The sequence below is a fragment of the Triturus cristatus genome, chromosome 4_1 (genome assembly GCF_964204655.1).
Source record: "Triturus cristatus chromosome 4_1, aTriCri1.1, whole genome shotgun sequence".
Taxonomy (NCBI): Eukaryota; Metazoa; Chordata; class Amphibia; order Caudata; family Salamandridae; genus Triturus; species Triturus cristatus.
Genome location: NC_140585.1, coordinates 907402537 through 907415469, shown reverse-complemented (window position 1 = coordinate 907415469; position 12933 = coordinate 907402537).

Below are 12933 nucleotides of genomic sequence, written 5' to 3'. Positions count from 1 at the left end.
GTCAGTACTCCTTGCTCAGAATTTTAGGAAGTAGTGCTCTCTGTTGCCTGTATTATAGCTGGTTGTCTTCTTTTCAAGGCGATGTATAAATATGAGGCTACAGCCTGGTAGATCTTTGGGTGGTCTTTTGGGTAACACAGCATGAGAGCATCCTTACAGCTTCTCGTGCTATATTTTTAAAACAAGGAGAGGAGATAAGTTCTATGTAGAGACAATGAGTTATTACAAAATAACAAAAAGTGTGTCACGGTTTCCTGGCCACCTGGGGCGCAGCCACACATCCCGTCTCTCCTACCATAGCCCTTGGACCAAGATTTAGTATATGAGTGGATCTGCAACGTGCCTAGCCTGAAGCTGGGAAAAAGAGCCCTTTTTTGGATGGAAAAATCATATCAATGTGAGGTTCCCATCTAGGGTCAGCCTTTGATGCCAAATCTTTAATTACCAAGGCACTACTTGTGTCTGCAGATTTTTGCCACGTAAAATCCCAGTATTTTCTTTTTCACCAATGGCAGTATAGTTGTAGATGTTTTCGGGGTGAGTCCACAAGTCTGAACAACCAATTGCTTTTAAAATGTACTCTATGGGGCAGATTTATGAGCCCCTTGCGCCACTTTTTGCGTCACTTTTCCCAGCCTTCAGAACCTTTTGGTACTCCAAAAGCTCCAGTGTTGACCAAGGACGAATCCAGTAGCTTACAGGGTGAAAAGCAATATGGTCTGCCACAAACCTTATTCCCAGTTCAGCAATAAGTGCTATCATTGGAGGCCCCTGGACTAGGTGCAAGAGGCACCTGAAAAATGCTTTTTTCCACTACTTGTGTGGCCTTTACGTTAGTATGGCCCCAGATTTCGGCCCCATAGGTGCTTGCAGCTATTGCTTTGGTTTTATATGCTATCAATGCTGATTTTATCAAACGATTATTGCACCTACTCGCACATCTCTTTACTGCCCTAAATTATTGGGATAAGATCATTTTGGACATAATTAGTTGAGTGCCCCAAAGTAACTTGTCATCAATCCGTATGCCCAGATAGTAAAAGGTTCCCACTTGTTCTACTCGATTGCCATAGACCCTGAAAGTTTACTTTAATATTAATTTGGCCTTTGAGTTTATTATCATAAATTTAGTTTTCTGGTCATTTATTGCTAGTTTTCTGGATGTACAAAAAACGGTCAAATCCTTCCAGTAGGCGGTGCATAGACAGTTTGGTGCGTGCTAAAATAACCACATCATCTATAAACATAAGGATCGGCATTTGATCGTTCCCCAATTTGAGAACATCCTGTGCGTGGTTGATAAGTGACTTCCCTATGTCGTTGATACACATGTTAAAAAGGGCTGGCACCAGCACGCACCCTGCCTAACTCCTGAGTGCCTTCCAAATCCATTTGTGCACTCATCTTTACGGCCATATTTTCTGGCAGCTGTTTTTCTAGTATGGAGACTTTTAACAGATTCAATAGGCACCTGGGGACAGCATGGTCTTCCAACATCTGCCAGAGTGTAGTCCAGTCCACACTCTCAAAAGAGGTCTTTAGATCAATAAAAGCCAGAAAGAGTGGTGTTTTCCTTAAAGTAACATACTTCAAACAGATCAAATGCAGACGAAAAACTTGATCAATCATGCTCCGGCCCCTTCGGAGGTCAGTTTACAGGTGAGACATTATACGCGTGGTCTCCATCCATGTTACCCTAAACAGATTGGAACCAAAGTCAGGGGAAAGTGAGGAACTGACCAGAACCAGTTTAGCGTTAGCCAAATGGGATGACCCCCACACAAAAGCTGGCATTGAGTATAAAAGTGGTATCCTCAGAGCCTCTTATCAGAATATTGTAAGGACTTCTGGGGCCGACTTTAGTTCTCCATTTTAGTTTTACACTTATTATGTTTTAGGCTGACATCAATCTAGCAATGTAATTTTTAGATGTTTTGCTTGCACAATATTATTCTGAGAAGACGCTGTACATGCTGCTTGTTTTCCCATCGTGTGATTTGTACACTTCGTTCAAGGCCAGGAACACAGAACAAGATATCCTAGTGCTTGCATTGCCCGTTCAGAGACAGCTTCTAACATCAAAACACATCATTGCATCAGATCTGTAACTCTAACACAGTGGCATTTATTACATAAATAGTACACTGGCCTTTAGAGGTCAGAGAGGAGCACTCCGGTCAAGACTGTCCTGGAATTAATCCTGCGTCGACATGAAGCTCTGCTGACGATGCCCTTCAAAGGATTGTCAAGCTTCTTCAGGTTGATCACCTGACCAAGTTATCCAGGTATGGGGGCTCTGGCTAAACTAAGAGATCGGGCAGAGGGTACACCCGCTATGCTCTTAAAGTAGGGTTAGTGATAGGTAGAAATATATATAGAACTCAGACTGCCATGGTTGAACTGTTTATTCTTTTCACCATGTTCATTATGCTCGTTACATTCCTTTGTTTTATCTGTCTAATATTCGCAGCTCATTATTTCTATGCAAGACTCTGATTGTTTCAAAAAATGTATTGAAAAATGTATTTGTATCTTTCTTTTGCTTACCATGGGCATGCATAAATAAACAATGAAAGGGGTAAGTTCAGTTTCCACGATTCCCTTGGGATCAGAGTGTCATGTATGAGGTTGCCAAAATCACCTGCCACCCTAGGAAGGTTAGGGGTTCGGGTGAGGCACTGTGAGCTAATTAGGTATTGGGCCGACAGTCTCCGATGGTTTAGAAGGACTCAGTCCATGTATTCTGAAGTTCTGTAATCCTATTACGCACTCCTACTTTTTTTTGTGGAACTCGTATAACAAGAACACTGCTGGAACTGGGAAGATTCAGAAAAAGGACTGCCCTGCTGTCTGAAGAAGAAGGATTGGACTTGCTTGCCTTAAACCTAGGACACCAGATGTGACTCCAATGGTCAGTTTGCTGGCCTCCTGTTTGATCTCCAAACCCCTCTTCGGACCCAACCTCCTGCCTCTCTCTGCTGGAGACCATTGACCTCCACATTGATGCTGAGGTCAGAGGATAAAACTTACACAGGGATAAATCTGGTTCCTGTATCTGACCCGAGCTCCATCATGGTTGCCCTGAACGTTTGACTTTTAACCAGTCTGGCATGAACAGATAACCATGACTGACATTTTGTGCTACTTGGTGTTATTTTTACTTGTAACTTTAAAGATTCATAACTTTGATTCTACTTACTGCAACTGCATCACAGAAGAGCAGTACGCTTTTACTTTGATCGCACCAAGGCAATTGGGTGGGCAATCAGCTTTTTTGTGGGTCTGTCTGCGACAATATGAAGTTAAGGCAGTGCAGGAAAGGACTTTTTCAAAGTGGACAGTCCTCTATGGTAAGATCTCGCAAGAAGCAGCATCTGGAAGGAGTGAGGGTTCATCTCACCAGAGCCAATGCTGCAACCACTTTGCTTGCACACACAGCTCCTATACTCAACATCTACCATGCCGAGATGTGGGTGTCAGTTCACAAGTTCACAATACACTACTGCCTTGACATTCAGGTATGATGGGAAGGGTGCTGCGCCCATTTGGTCCTCCAGGACTTTTTGGTCTGAGCCTACTCCACAGATCCTTTGCCATGGAGAGGTACTGCTTTGGTATCTAGTCTAGTTTTGTGCCCTGTTTTCGAGGGCGCTGAAAGAGTCCCTCTGGAAACTGATGTCAGCATGCATGGGTGGCACCTTTATGAAACTGTGCTCCTTCTTTCCTGGGGCGGAAGGAGTTGAGGTGGAGTCACACAGCACCGCCTAGTGACTGGGAGCACTGCTGAAAACCTTTTGCTTTCAGACTGCTTCTGGGTATATTCTAAAGGTGAGGAACCTGCAGTTGATAGAGCACACTCCGGAGCGTGAGTTACAGAAGGTAAGTAACTTGTACTTTACCCTACTACTACAGCCACAATCTGTCTGGCTTATTGCACATTTACAGTCATAATTTAGCTGCTTTATCCTACGACAAGATTTAATCCACAATTTTTTGAAAAAAATCACATAAAGTTCATATCAAAACCACAATTTGTTGCCTGTGAGTCAGAATTATTTTGAAATTTTCTTTGACAAATAAAACACCCCACCCTTTCCTCTTTGCTCATTCTTACAAGGCTCTCCTGAGCTACCGACTTTCATACTTTTGTGCGCACTCTCTCAGCAAACCTCTCATTCAATCATATATCCAAACTTACTCAACACATCACCTCTAAACTAACACACATCTTCACTGTCAATCATACCTGATTAGATGTTTTTCTTTTTCGGAAACACCGACTATGCGGGCACACTTGACTGCCGTTAACTGAAAGGAAACAAATTGAGGTTGAAATGTGGCATGTTTGTTTGGCCATAGAAACAACATGCAGTATGGACTTGATGGTCCTTACAGTGGAAACTGCACAAAGATTGTCAAAACAGCAATTAGAAGAAATTGCAACTTTGGAAGCAGAGATAAAAACAAACCAGGTGATCACAGATTCAAAAGCACTGCTAGAAATTGTAGAAAAATAAATCCTAGAATTTAAGGATTATACATTTAACCAGAAAAGTACAAAATTTGAAAAGTATAAAAATAATTTCTCCTTAGACAAAGTTTATCCATAGCTCCAAACAGACTTTTATTCAAGAGCGGAAGCACAGAGATTTCTCCCAGAATACCAGGGGAGATCTAAAAACAACTTTATCTCCTTTTCTGAAACATCATCCTCCTGCAGCGGAAGTGAAACAGAGAATAACAACAACTGTCCAAGTTTTAATAGACGGGGCAATTTTCAACAAAACTTTCAGCAAAATTTTCAACCTCAACAGCGGCCGTCTTTTTTAGGAAGAGGCCAGCAGAAAACACGAGGGAAAACTCGTTACAACGACCAGTCATGGGAGATGTCCACAAGGAGACAGAACTACAAAAACTAAAAAAGTCATCTATCTATAATCTTACAAATAAAGTCCTGACTAGCGCAGAGCTAAGTATTTTGGAGATGGGTCTTACTTTTGTCCCATCAAGAAATACTAATTTTGTACAGATGTAGACAGAAATCATTGAATTCTGCAGGAAAATTAATTTAACAACTTTCTTTAGTGGGCAACCCATAATAGACAATTTGGAAACAACAGGGCTGCAGAGAAAATCCACATTTTGCCCACCTTCTAGTAAAATTCACAAAGAAGTAATCACGTTCGAAAGAACGGTGTTATCAGCCACTACAGAGATTGAGAAAAAGAAAAAAAGTTTCATGAAACAAAATATAACACTACACAAGCACAAAAAGAGGCCCTGTCAAACCTAAAGAATGATGTATCAATAACGATAAAACAGGCCGATAAAGGCAGTGCAATCGTGGTGTGGGGTATCCCCCAGTACACAGCTGAAGTGAATTGACAACTCAGTGATAGCGAGTGCTACAAGAAAATTTCAGCAGATCCTACTTGGGAACTACAAGGACAACTGTTCGAGATCCTAAAAAATGGATATGACCAAGGCTTCCTAGGGAAGAAGGAATTTGACTATCTACAAAATAAACATCCAAGAATGCCAATCTTTTATGTACTTCTCAAGGTACATAAGGATGAAAACCATCCACCAGGAAGACCAATAGTCTTTGGCTGCGAGTCTTTACTGGAACCTATTTCAAAATTCGTGGATCATTTTTTGAAACCTTTTATGGCTTAAGTGAAATCATTTTTACAAGACACCACTAACTTCATTAACAAACTGGCCCAAATGGCTTTTGATGAAAAGAACAACTTTCTAGTGAGTATGGATGTGGTATCCTTTTACACCCAGATACCACAAGACGAAGGACTAGCAGTATTAGCTTCATTCCTAGATAGTAGAATACAACCAGTGAAAATTCCAACAGAATTTATTATGGAATTGGCAAAGTTTGCTCTAAAAAAGAACTACTTTAACTTTAAAGATGAATTTTACTATCAGATAAAAGTAGTAGCCATGGGGTGTCCATTTGCCCCAGAGCTAGCAGTCCTGTTTATGTCCAAATATGAAGACAAATTCATTTATGACAACAACCCTTTTAAGCAATGGATTGGAAGTTGGGTCCGCTACATCGATGATATTTTTATGGTATGGACAGGAGGAGAAAAAGAGCTACACTCCTTCCACGACTGGATTAACAACAGAACAGTCGACATAAAATTCAGTATGAATTATTCAAACCAAAAAATTTCATTTTTGGATGTTGAGGTGTATGTGTCAGATGGACAGTTGGTGACGACACTCTGTAAGAAAAAAACTGATAGGAATAAAGCCCTTCATTTTTCAAGCAATCACCCACGAAACCTGAAAGAAAATTTGCCATTCGGACAATTTCTAAGAATAAGGCGGAATTGTTCCTTCAAAGACGAGTACATATTTCATGCCAGTGCCCTGAGAGAAAAACTGTTGGATCGTGGCTACCCTAACAAACTTCTAAAAAGAGCAATGAAGAGAGCGTGGTGGACACCTCGTGAGACCTTACTCGAACAAAATGAGAAATCTAAGATGGATAGAATAGTATGTGTATCAACATTTTGTCCCACGACAAACTGGTTAAAGAAAGTAATATTTCAGAATTGGCATTTGGTGAAAGATGTCGACAAATCTCTAACAGAAGTTCCACTCTTTGCTTTCAAGAAAGATAGAAGTATTGCCAATCAGATTGTCAGAGCGGCATTACCAAAATCAAAAATAACCACTTTGCGTGATTACGTGGGACTACCTCCAGTAAGAGGACATCATAAATGCGGGACATGCATTTGCTGTGAATCAACAATAGAGGGAGAATTGCTGACATGCAATGATATTCACTGGAAACATGAGGCTTTCACTAACTGTAAGTCCAAATATGTAGTTTATGGGATTTGGTGCCCATGTAAAAAGCTATATATAGGTAAAACCAACCAGGAAATCCGCCAGAGGATCTCACAACATAAATCCAGAATTAGGAAAAATGTGCAAACTGCACCCCTAGTAAATCATTGGCACGAATACATACATACTGAGAGAGATTTAAGATGGACTGTGATCTCTAAAGTCGAACAAGATTACAGAGGTGGAGACCTGGATGTCAAATTAACAAAAAGCGAGGCAATGTTGATCATTCAATTCAATACAACGGTCAATGGGCTTAATGAGCTTTCTGAGATTTTCAAATTGTAATCTTGAGTCACTCAATCAATAGGCAAAGTTTTGCAGATACAATAGACGAAGAGACTGACCATGCATGTCGGAGGACCTCTACAGATTAACTGGCAGGGTATATTCTGCTTGATTGAAACATATAAATAATACGATCGCAAATGCCTGGAGGATACAGAATTGATTTGAAGTTGCATTCCTCTTTATTTAAAAGAGATGTAATTAATATTTATTTTGGTGAGTTTGTAAAGATAAGACTCAACGAATAAAACAATTTGTTTCGTATCTGGCCGAGTATAGAGAAGTCGACAACTACAACTCCCAGCAGCCCACGAGCAATAGCATCATCCGTGAGACGCACTCTCATGACGGGCCAGTAGGCGTCCCAGGTTAAACAATTTTCCGGACACAAAACATATAGGAAGTTTTCCCTGCGAAGAAACTGAATTAAAAACTCAAAGATAAGCGAAGCTTCCGAGCGTCTGATTAGCTTTACGCAATAGGTGGCCTTCATGTTTTACATAACGCGTGTGTATAACCGCTTAAACTAACACGTCTATGGCCAAACAAACATGCCACATTTTAACCTCAATTCATTTTCTTTCAGTTAACGGCAGTCAAGCGTGCCCCCATAGTCGGTGTTTCCGAAAAAGAAAAACATTTAGGTGCCAATTCCGATCCGGTAAAAAAATTCCCCGTCCGACTCGTATCCGGATTTTTTTCCGTCCGAATCGTCAAAGTAGCGTACAAACTGCCAAGTACGATTCGAACGGAAAAAAGTCCATACGAATCGCATTGGGAAGATTTCCCCACACGTCCTCGGGTCGGGAAAAGTCACCGACACGTCCCCGGGCGAGAAACCCACCGTGCGGAAAAATAAAGTCCGACTGCGCAAGTACGATCCCTCCCGTCCTCCCCATTTCACAACCGTACGCAAAAAACACCGTCCGAACCGAACTCCCATAGCAACCATGGAGACATGTGCCCGCATACGCGCCGAACACCCCACCACCCCCCGCCCGCGTATGTACGCCCCGAACCCCCACCCGTGTATGTACGCACCAAACACCCACCCGTGTATGTACGCCCCCGAACCCCCCCCAGCCGTGTATGTACGCACCGAACCACCAGCCGTGTATGTACGCCCCCGAACCCCCCCCAGCCGTGTATGTACGCACCGAACCACCAGCCGTGTATGTACGCACCAAACCCCCCCCCCAGCCCTGTATGTACGCACCGAACCACCAGCCGTGTATGTACGCCCCCGAACCCCCCCCAGCCGTGTATGTACGGACCGAACCACCAGCCGTGTATGTACGCACCAAACACCCACCCGTGTATGTACGCCCCCGAACCCCCCCCAGCCGTGTATGTACGCACCGAACCACCAGCCGTGTATGTACGCACCAAACACCCACCCGTGTATGTACGCCCCCGAACCCCCCCCCAGCCGTGTATGTACGCACCGAACCACCAGCCGTGTATGTACGCCCCCGAACCCCCCCCCAGCCGTGTATGTACGCACCGAACCACCAGCCGTGTATGTACGCACCAAACCCCCACCCCAGCCGTGTATGTACGCACCGAACCACCAGCCGTGTATGTACGCACCAAACACCCACCCGTGTATGTACGCCCCCGAATCCCCCCCCCAGCCGTGTATGTACGCACCGAACCACCAGCCGTGTATGTACGCACCAAACACCCACCCGTGTATGTACGCCCCCGAACCCCCCCCAGCCGTGTATGTACGCACCGAACCACCAGCCGTGTATGTACGCCCCCGAACCCCCCCCAGCCGTGTATGTACGCACCGAACCACCAGCCGTGTATGTACGCACCAAACCCCCACCCCAGCCGTGTATGTACGCACCGAACCACCAGCCGTGTATGTACGCACCAAACACCCACCCATGTATGTACGCCCCCGAACCCCCCCCCCAGCCGTGTATGTACGCACCGAACCACCAGCCGTGTATGTACGCCCCCGAACCCCCCCCCAGCCGTGTATGTACGCACCGAACCACCAGCCGTGTATGTACGCACCAAACACCCACCCGTGTATGTACGCCCCCGAACCCCCCCCCAGCCGTGTATGTACGCACCGAACCACCAGCCGTGTATGTACGCCCCCGAACCCCCCCCAGCCGTGTATGTACGCACCGAACCACCAGCCGTGTATGTACGCACCAAACCCCCACCCCAGCCGTGTATGTACGCACCGAACCACCAGCCGTGTATGTACGCACCAAACACCCACCCGTGTATGTACGCCCCCGAACCCCCCCCCAGCCGTGTATGTACGCACCGAACCACCAGCCGTGTATGTACGCACCAAACACCCACCCGTGTATGTACGCCCCCGAACCCCCCCCCAGCCGTGTATGTACGCACCGAACCACCAGCCGTGTATGTACGCCCCCGAACCCCCCCCAGCCGTGTATGTACGCACCGAACCACCAGCCGTGTATGTACGCACCAAACCCCCACCCCAGCCGTGTATGTACGCACCTAACCACCACCCCACCAGGGAATGTACGGACCGCACCCCCACCAGTGCATGTACGGACCGTACTGACGCCAAAAAAACACGTACTGAACCCGGACAAACCATATTTACACAAGGAGAGTCAAGTAGAGTTTCCCCACACCACCAAACAGGCCCAACAACCCCACAAACATCACATACACTCACCTGCAACTGCCAAACTGCCAAACAGAGGCCCAAAACTCAATCACTCCTCATAACACACCCACACAAATTTCAAACACAGCCACACCCACAAATGGACCAATAAAAATGGACCACACACACAAACCATGAGCCTTTGCAACAGACCCACTGCTGCCAGAGCCCACAGACGACCCACACCACCATACTTGAACCTCACACTTGCATACCTTCACACAACCACCTACACAAACACCCCCTCATCACATTCACACACACACCTCCACTACCACACCCACACACCCACAGCCATCCACACCCACACCCCCACAACCACACCCCACGCCATGTCCACCACCAAGAATCCAAAGTTCACAAAGGAGGAGCTGGAGATCCTTGTCGACGAAATCCTCAGAGTCGAGCCACAGCTCTTTGGGACATTGGTCAGACAGACCAGCATATCCGAAAAAACCGCCATGTGGCAGAGGATCGTCGATTCTGTGAATGCTGTTGGGACAACCAGAAGGACCAGGCACGAGTGCCAATCCAGGTGGTACGATCTGCGGAGGACGGTCAAGAGGAAGATGACTGACAATCACAACCAGGGGAACATCACTGGAGGAGGGCCGCCCCCCAGACCGGTACAATACCATCCCTGGGAGGAGAAGGTGATGTCCACGCTGGCGGTGGAGGGACTACACGGACTGCCAGGACTCCCAGACCCTGGTGAGTACACAAACAACTCACCTCACATGGGGGGGATGCCATACACAATCAATCATGCATGCCACCCCCCCCAAGCCACCACCGGACACAACAACACTCCACAAACACACACATGCCACTGGCACCTCCATGCCCCATGCATCAATCAGGGCCATGCCAAGTCACAGGCCACACAAAACACCAACACAACACAGGATGTGGTCGATGCTGGGAGTGGGGGCAGCAAAACTAACATTGAGCAACTCACAAGCACACAACAATGCCCTCAGCCCATATGGCCCAGGGCACAGCCATACAAACTGTGTGTACCCACACAGTACTGTCTTGCCTGCAAATGATGGCTGCCATGCAGGATGCCATGGGTCTGAAGGCACAATTTGCACATAACAGCAGACAATGAAGATGCATCGCTCTGATAGAGTCTCAGCACACACCGCCACAGCAGCAGCCTACACTCAGACACACTGCCCAATGGGTGCCCGGAGAACAGGGACTAACTCACATGAACAAGCCAATGGCCATTCAAAGACCGGCTAACTGTGTGTGCCCAGGAAGCTGGCCTGAGGTGACAGAGAGTGACAAAGAGAGGGAGGGAGAGGGGGAATGAGAGGGAAGGAGACAGAGGGGGGACACAGGGAGACAGACAGAGGGAGGGAGTAGGGTGACAGAGGGAGACCGACAGAGGGAGGGAGGAGGGTGACAGAGGGAGGGAGGAAGGGAGACACAGGGAGACTAAATCACCCTTGGGTGGTGTGGCCATGTCCACTCGTCAGCCGGTGGACTGTGTGCATGCAGACCAGGTCTGGCAGTGCCTCAACCCCCCCTTCCGTAGATGAAGACCGGTCCATGTGTCAATCTGTGCACGAGTCCATCCGTGCTGCAGGCACAGACCTAACCACACACCCAGTATACCCACCCACCGTGTCGGTAAGAACCCTGTCACAAATGCTTCAGTCCCCTACCTGCAACATCAAATTGCCTTGCCAAAACACCATTTGGCCACGTACAGTGCAACACGTAAGGCGCCTCTGCATGGCTCGCTACGCCCGCACACCACACTGCTGACTGTGTACCCAAATAGATGCATCAACTAAGATTGTGTCTCACACATGCGTAAAGCCCTGACAGCTGTGGCCAAGGGACATAGCCATGCACAAGTGCACTGTGAGAGGAATGCAGGACAGATCCAACTACCCAGAGGAAGAGTGCCAAATCAGAAATGCATGCAACATGGATGCCACATGTGACACTGTTAACATTGTCTCTCTCACACACAGGTCAACGTCGACGAACACCCCCCAACACTGGGGGGGAAGTCACACAGGACCAGGCTCCGCGGGATGATGACCCCACCGCCAGCGATGACTCTCACCACTCCGTGGATGACCCAGACCAACCTGGCCCCTCTGGTGTCCAACCACCTGCAGCACCTGCGTCAGGTACAACTGTGCCAACCACCACCCCCATTCCTGCCACATCCCAGGAGACGTCCAGGAGCCCTGCCCGCACACGACCACCCAGCCAGTCTGCCCAGGAGGGACACGGTCCTCCGGGCACCCAGGAGGAGGCAGGCGGCAACGCAGATGCCATCCCTCAGGGGTCCCGGAGACCCGATGCACCCACAACGGCAGGCCAGGTGCACGTGGGCAGGGGTGGCGGGAGTGGAGGACGGCGGAGGCGCGAACCTGACCAGGCAGCTCAGGACCCGGTAGTGTCCCAGGTCAGCAACATCCTGGATACATACCGGCGTGACACCAGGGGCATGGACCAGATTGCGTCCACCCTCAATGACATCAAGGGGACCCTCCAGGAGATGAAGACCCTGCAGTCCCAGCAACATGCCTGTCAACTGCAACACCAAGGAAGGATGGAGGATAGACAGGCTGAGCTCGTGGCGGTGCAAACCCAAATGACCGGTGTACTCCGTCGGATTGCCGACAACATGGGCAACCCTCCCTGTGGCACCAGGCGAAGGCCATTACCAGACACAGGGAGGGATCAGGAGGAGGAGGATTCATCCGACGGAGCGTCACAGACATCGTCACGGACTGCTTCCGAGGGTCCCCGCAGGAAGGTGGGTCGTCCACGAAAAAGACTGTGAGAGTCAGCAGAACATCACCATCTCCCAGGTCACCTGGCCTGGCACCTGGCCCTCTGGCCCAATAGCAGCACATGACATTCTCTGCCACATGGACTTGCTGGTCACTGTCTGACCTATGTTGACGAAGACTGTGGCATGGACTCTGACATTTTGCTACGACAAGGATACCAACTCCCCCAGTGAACTTTGGATTCTACACTCCCGCTGTGCACCTCTTGTCATCCCCACAAACCCGTACCCCACCACAAATAAATTAATCACACTTACAAGATGATGCCGTGATTCTACATTATTA